The following is a 7,807-nucleotide window of genomic DNA, read 5'->3' on the forward strand; positions in this document are numbered from 1 at the left end:
CATATCTACTCCTCAAATCAATAACGGTTAAAGCATACTTGTACCCCTTATCATTATTGAGTTCAATCAAATCAGCAGACCAGATATAATCAACTTCCTTGGAATAAACTTTCCTTCTCTGAAACTTTGTGAATATTGGTTTATGTAATTCATCAGCTAATTGCTCTTCAGTCTTAATGGCATCATTAGAGCCTATAAGTTTTTGAATTTCCAAGTCCAAGTTTCAATTTAGCACTAATCATCTTCTTCACGATGAACCTATCAACTTTTTCTCTCAAGGTTGGATTTTGTATCAGAGACAAATTATACAACATTTCTCTATCGGCTTCATGCTTTTCTTCCAACGTTGTGGTATTCCCATAATCAATATCGTGTCTCATGCACACTTCATCAACTCTATTGATTGGTTTACTCCAGGATTTAGGATTGTCTGCCTCATCTAATCTTTTATCTAAGTTTGTGCCTGGACCACAGAAAGAATAACCTGGAAGATGTAATTCCCCTGGTATTCCAGTAGTTGTAAATTTACTTCCTGATAAAAACTTTTGTATATCTCCTCCGAGTTTGTGTTTGGAGATAAATTGATTTTTTTTTGAACCACACACCGAACATATACCTTTTTGTATAACCCTGTTATTTTTACTTTTAATATATGAAATATTTTTAGTATTAGTTTTCTTTTTACATTTGAGACAATAACTCATTTATTTATGAGAAAAATTCCTGCAGAGTGCAAAAACCTTTTTAGTTTTCAACATGCACATTTGAATCTTAATTTTTAAAACATAAAGAATCCTTAGAAATGCCTTCACTCTCTCCTCCATTTATTTAAGAAAAAACTTGAATTAAAATCCATATCTTGTCGATGCTAATAGTCTTGTCGAAAGTATTGCAAATAGACTTGTCAATTCTTTGTTTTCCTCCTCGGTGGGTTGAGTTATTTTCTGTAATACCACCAATCTTTTTTGAATCTCACTGGTTTCCATATTTTGATATTTATTCATTCTCTCTCTTTCCTCCCTCTCTCTCTTCTCCTTTTCCTCCTTCTCTCTCTTCTCTCTTTCCTCCTTCTCTCTCTTCTCCTTTTCCTCCTTCTCTTTCTTCTCTCTTTCCTCCCTCTCTCTATTCTCTCTTTCCTCCTTCTCCTTTTCCTCCTCTTCCCTCTCTTCTTCAACTCCTTCCTCATCCCTTACTATACTTGAATCGTTTACACCCCATAGAATATTATACATATATTCATCAGGATTTCTTGTTATTCCTGTATCCAAAATAATTTTTTTTACAACAGGATACCAATAAAATTTCTTTTGAATTTCTAAAAGAGCCTTACCTTTTCTTAACCTTATAATTTTTTCATTATTTAACATTCTAATTAAATCTAAAGTTGTCGGTTTATCAACATCAGCATAATGCCAATCTTTTATTGAAAATACCTCATTCTTATGTTGTAGAACATATTTATTAAAATACCGAATACCCTTTTCTTGAAGGTATGCTTGAACACAGAAATGATAATTTTCTTGAAGCCTTCTTGCTGTCATTTATGTATTAGAAATATATGTTAGAATAATATTATGGCACGAAACACCTCCCCATCTTCCCATAGTTAAATCATTTTGTATTTCCTTACTTATTATATATAATCCTGTTTTTTCTGTTTTCATGAGATAAACAAGGGCAAAACCATTATTATATTTACCCTTATTAAATTCTTTTATTTGTTGTTTACTAATCGTGGCTCCACAAAACTCATTCTCGATACCAAGTGGATAATATTCTTCCTTACGAGACTGATTTAATTGTTCCAGGTCTTCGAGGTTAATTTTAAATGACCAATTATACCCTAAATCATTCATATCATACCCCCATTGTTCTATTCTCATACAAACGATACGCCCTTCTTTATAAAAATTTATTTTAATTCGAACTGTGAATTCTGTATGACCTGGAGATAATATCAACACTTCTGTATCTTTAGAATACACAGCCGTTTTATTTAAGTATATATATTGTGATAAATCGCTTAATCTCACCAAGTCATTCGCGTCAGTCGGGCTTGGATAATTTTTTAATTTATAAGCATTTTTCATGTTAATATTTTTGTTTATATTATATTTATATCGTTCAGCCTGTGCCTTTGTGTAATAATTTGATAAATCAATATCCAGTTCTTGAGATACACCAAAGATAGAACCATCTTTACCAACATAAGTCATTTATATTAGATTAAAAATAATATCATAAAATTTTTTATTTTTGTTGAGTTGAAATAACACATATAGACATAATTGACCACAACACTTGGAATTTAATTCTTGGACTTGAAATGTTTGATAAACACCATTCTGTAAGAATTTTATGACTTCAACAGGTGGTGGAAGACCAAAACTATCAAAATAATATTTGTCTTGACTATTAAAAATACAAACCCAATGAGAACCGTTCCCATCATTATCTTCTAAGTTCATAATAATATTCTTTGTATGTTTCGACACATTTGTTAATTCATCTCTCATACAAATAACCACATTATGAATTTTTAATTTCTTACAATATTTGGCAAGTTGTAAATTTGATGTTGTATTCTTTCCAAATTCTTTCAACCACTCATCAATGCTCATTTATTTATTAGAAAGATATAATCCATTACCTCTTTTCGTTAATTTTACACCTGCTTGTGCTATAGAAGAAAGCATATCTCCAACTAACAATCTCGCTTTATCAGGCAGACCTTCAAGTTTTTCAGCAAAATCTACAATTACACCACTTCCACTAATTTGTTTCTCCAACTCTTTGTTATGTCTTTCCAATTCTTTTTGAGCCTGGAGTTGAGCCTTCCTTTCGTTGGCAGTTTTGACCGCTGTTGAAATACCACCCGTCAATGCTCCAACCGCACTTAAACCAGCAAATAAAGGAATTAGAAATGGGAGAAATCCTCCACTCGTCTCTCTTATTGAATATTTTTTCAACATTGGTTTTGTCATTTTAATTTTAAGTGAGCCAGTGTCATTCAAGATTTTAACCTGTTCTCTTGTGAGCAAAACATCAATTCTTACTGCTCCTTTTCTCTGAATTGTATTAACGTTAATCGTACAAGGCTTTTGATTTTGAACACAAGATGATAGTTTATGAAGATTGATTTGATTAACATATACCCCAGTTGGTACTTTGCCACTCATTTATTTAACAAAAAATTATGTGAGACTAATCATCACACCATTATCTGTATTAATCTGCAATTCTGTTTCTTCCAAAAGCAAACAATATGTATCAACTTCTTCACTCTCTCCTCTTTCAATGTATAGGGAAGTATCCACTCGATTAGACTTTATAGTTTCTTTTTGAGCGCTCAGGTCAAACGTATAGATTGTATACAAACTTTTAAATGCTGTCATATCCAAAATAGGTTCTTTATTTCCATTACTTTCACACACCTTTTGGTAAGACTTGTATGCTTCAGCAAAATCATTTTTTCCCAATTAATTTCCAATCTATCTCGTGGATAAAATGTTCCATCTAGAGAAACGCGAAGTTGTTTCACCTTAGCATTATCACTCAATGCATTATTCTTATCAGTCGCAGTATCACCATCTGGCTTTTTAAAAATCATCCACAGATATCGTGGCTTTCCTTCCAGAACACCCAAATTCCACGTGTAAGTAGTTTGATTGAGTTTAACGTGTTGACATCTTCTTTTGAGGTATGATACACTGAGTGGTTTTTTGAGTTAAGTCTTCGATTCAACATCTCTTCTGTTTTAAGATTAGGAGTATATTCACTGATATACCAACTCATCTCCTCAATTACAAATTTATTCTGATCACCAAAAGCATTACCAACACCAAAAAGCAATCTATTTTCATTATCATTCCTTTGTAGTTGAAATCTAATTTTAAGACCATACAGAACTTTATCATAATCACAAAATCCAAATATACCTTTAAGAGGAACTGCCACAGTAAAACTATTTTCTGCTTTTGTATCATCATTATACATTCCTTTCCTTTGAATATATCCAGGGTCTGTGTTTGTTCCCGTTGACATATCAGGAATAAAACCTTCGACAGACCCCTTTCCCATTCTATCACTGAATGTATAGAGTGTAAATTTCATCATTTCAGATACAGCAGAGACATAATCAACCGCTTCAACTTCTTGTGTTCCAATATACAATCGCACACTATCAAACATTTTCCAGAAGAAATCATTTACAAGTGTAGCGTTTGTGTTATTCCCAGCCTTAGTGAATTTAAATTTACACAACAAGAAACTTTCGGAGAGATTCAAATAGGTTTGTTGATTATTTATTTCAAAACTTTTTGTACCATTTGTATTCCAGTCTGTTCCAGTTATTGCATTTACCTTGAAGTAATCTTCTTTTTAGTGGAGTTTGAGATAATAATAGTATCATCCAAATCATAGATACTATCAATTGCTTCCATACTTGTATTTATTTAGGAAAAAGATGTTAAAACTTTTGAAACCCTGATCCAAGTATTTGAATTATTTTCTGTCGTTCTTGGGGGACAACTGAGTTTTACCTTTCTTAATTTCTTTTATTGCTTGTAATTTATGAGATTCTTTCTGAGCATCTTTTATACTCTTTACAGCACCTGCTACATTTCCCACAGCAGAAGCAGTTGAACCAATTAGGTCTTTATGTTTAAGAATAGTTGAACCAATACCCATGAGAGTATCAATTATCCCATCTCCTCTAAATTGATGTCCAACACCCCTTTGTCTCTTAGGTTTATAGTATCCTCTACCAAGATACATACCTTCACCCTTGTAGTACGGGAAAGGAACATCCCATCCCCTGTAATTATTTTATATTTTCCCAACTCGTGCTTCCTCACAATAACCATCGTATTTATTTATTGAAAAACTTCACGTAGGTGAATTCTGATGGATATAACTTCTCCATTAAAAGAGATCACACGATTATCTTGGTCGGTTATCCTAAAATTTACTCTGTGTATGGTTTTTCCTGACACAGGTAGATAAACCAAATTTTTAGGCTCCATATTGAATTTATAACCAATTGGGGTTGAGTATGCGCTGAATGAAAATATTGTATTTGTTTTTAATCCATCATTATAAGCACCATCAATCAAATCACAGTGAATTAACACCGAATTTATTCCTGAGGATATTTGAATGACATTATCACTGTAAAACGTCCCATTAGTTTCAATCTTTTTGAGGAGAAACCTAATAACTCTCTAAATGAATTATCAATTGTGAAATCAACCTTGTAGTTATTTTTAACTTTAATCGTTGATTTTGAAGTATGTTTTTGAATGTTTATAACAATATTTTTTGGTTCATCACCCTGTTCTTTCATAAGACGAGCAATTTCGGAAGATATTTGAGAAATCTCGTATGCTCCGGGTGAGACTGTTATCGTTTTGTATCCACTTCCCGGATTATAACTAAACTTGTCATTTTTCTCGGTTATATTAAATAAGGTATTATAAGTCTCCATGGACAATAAAGATGCCTCATATTCTTTTGTTGTGTCAAGTTGTAGTGGGTATGGGAATGAAGATGTGTGGTCGCTTGTTGTGAAATTAAAACTCAGGATTGTGCTTCTCATCTTATTTAATATGAGTTAAAATGTCTTTATATTGAGATTTATTAATTATTTTCATGTTCATCAACTGGTCTAAAATGGCTGATGCTTCATTAAAACAATTGTTATTTCCAGCCTTCTTACTGCCGAACAACAATAACAGTCTATTAACTAATTGCGATGGGTCATTTGGAAGAAAACTAATACCTGAACCAAGGATACTTAAAGCCTGAATAATGTGTTTCTCCTTCTCATTCTTTCTACTTTTACCAGAAAGAATAACCTTATAATTTAGAGTGTTCAGCAAATCAATATATACTCTATCATCATTATTTTCCATATCCAATGGTTTATCAATATACTTTGATTCATCCCTCACAGTTGAACCTTGTCTTCCATCTTTTGTGAGAAGAAACATTAATCTCGGAGTTAGTTTAACAGCAGATTGAGCAGAACTTAAGAACCTTAATTCATCATTAAATATCAATACCTTTTCTTGAACAAGATGAAATATTGCTGGTTGTTCTGTTGGAATGAGTCCTGCTTTGGTTTTTGAATCCGCTGAATATTCATTGTTTTGAACAGCATTCACAATATAATCAGGGGTTGATTAATCTCTTCCAGTTGTTGAAATAAACCTTCATCATCATATTCTAATTCTCCTAAATGCTCTAATTCTTCCTCCGTCATTTGACTGAAATCTTTTAACATTTGAAGCTTTCTAGGAGTATATTCTACTGTGGGAACTGTGGAAACATCTTTCATTTTTTCTTGGGAAGTTTTTAAAAGTGGTTTAAAAAATTTCTCTTGTTTTTTTCAAATGCTTCTTCGCCCGTTAGTTTCTGTCTGCGTTTCTTCTTTATGTCTTCCTGTTGTTTTACAACTTTTGAAACCAACTCTTGATGTTCCTTAAATCTTCTTGCTCTTTCTTTTGTATCCATTTATTTATTGTAAAATATCATTTAATGAATTGTAAAGATCAACAGGGAAATTTTCCTTTTCTTCATCATTCAAGTAGATGTGTTCAAATAAATCCTTTTCTTTAAATATTTCATCAAATTCTTTATTAACATTAATGCGAGTTGTAATTTCTTCTTCACTAATCCTTGCATCTCTGCTTTTCATACGTTTGTGTTGAGTTTCTTCATCAACATCAAAACCGAATGATAAAATCTTCACTCCGCTCAGATATTTAATAATTTGTCTCGTTCCTTCTGGATTAGTTTCTAATATCCCAACACCACCAGATTTTAGTTTCTTTAACTCACTCTTACAATGTGAATATTTTGTTGTACCAAGAGAAACCTCCTCAAATATTTGTCCTTCATTCCTCAATCGCATATGTTCCTCCACTGAAATATAGTGATAATCTTCACCTTTTACTTCTCCAGGTCTTATTGCTCTAGTTGTTGTTGATACAATGCGTATCACGGGGTGTTTTTTAAGTAAATTTACAATATTCTCATTTGTACTACACAAGAACCTTGATTTATGAAAGTTTTTTCCAGAAGCAGATTTACCCACAAGATTTATAATAATAGTTGTCATTTATATATGTAATTGTTTATAAAACAAAAAATATATCCCTTAATATCTCATCTTGTTTCACAACAATATATTTATATTTTTCAGTCTTGTGCTTCATATAATCCTCAAATTTCTTTTTACTACATAATGTAGAACAATTATCTCTCCAAAAATTATTGATATCTATTGAATTTAACTTGAATAAAATAAAAGTATTAGCATTGTTTCTGATGGAACGACGAGGAAGTTGAAAGTACGATTGACTAAGATAAATACAATTACAAGAAGAATGTCTCCCTCTTGTGTAGTAGCTATCCATTACCGTTTGGTTTCTCTCATTAACACAATCATCAAAGATAACGAGGTTCTTTTTTGATTTATCCAAATCTTGGGGAGACGGTATATCATCCGTATTATCACTAAGAATACAAGTTATAAGATTTGATTTCTTTTTACATCTCTGTGTATCACAAAATAGTTGAATTATATCTTCAATGTTATAATCATTTAGGTTTTTTTGACGTTTAAATAAACCTATTATATCTTCTTTTTGAAGACCAGCATTAAAACCTTGTGAGAGTAGTTGATACTCTGGTTGAAAACTCGACTTTGTGAAAATTATTAAATTATCATAATCTAAAAAGTTGGGAGTGAGGAGCATTTTTAAAAGTAAGCAGGTTTTTCCACATCCACTTGAACCAACTATAA

The sequence above is a fragment of the Eptatretus burgeri genome, chromosome 10 (genome assembly GCF_056783735.1).
Source record: "Eptatretus burgeri isolate ZD-2024b chromosome 10, Ebu_testis_v1, whole genome shotgun sequence".
NCBI classification, from domain to species: Eukaryota; Metazoa; Chordata; class Myxini; order Myxiniformes; family Myxinidae; genus Eptatretus; species Eptatretus burgeri.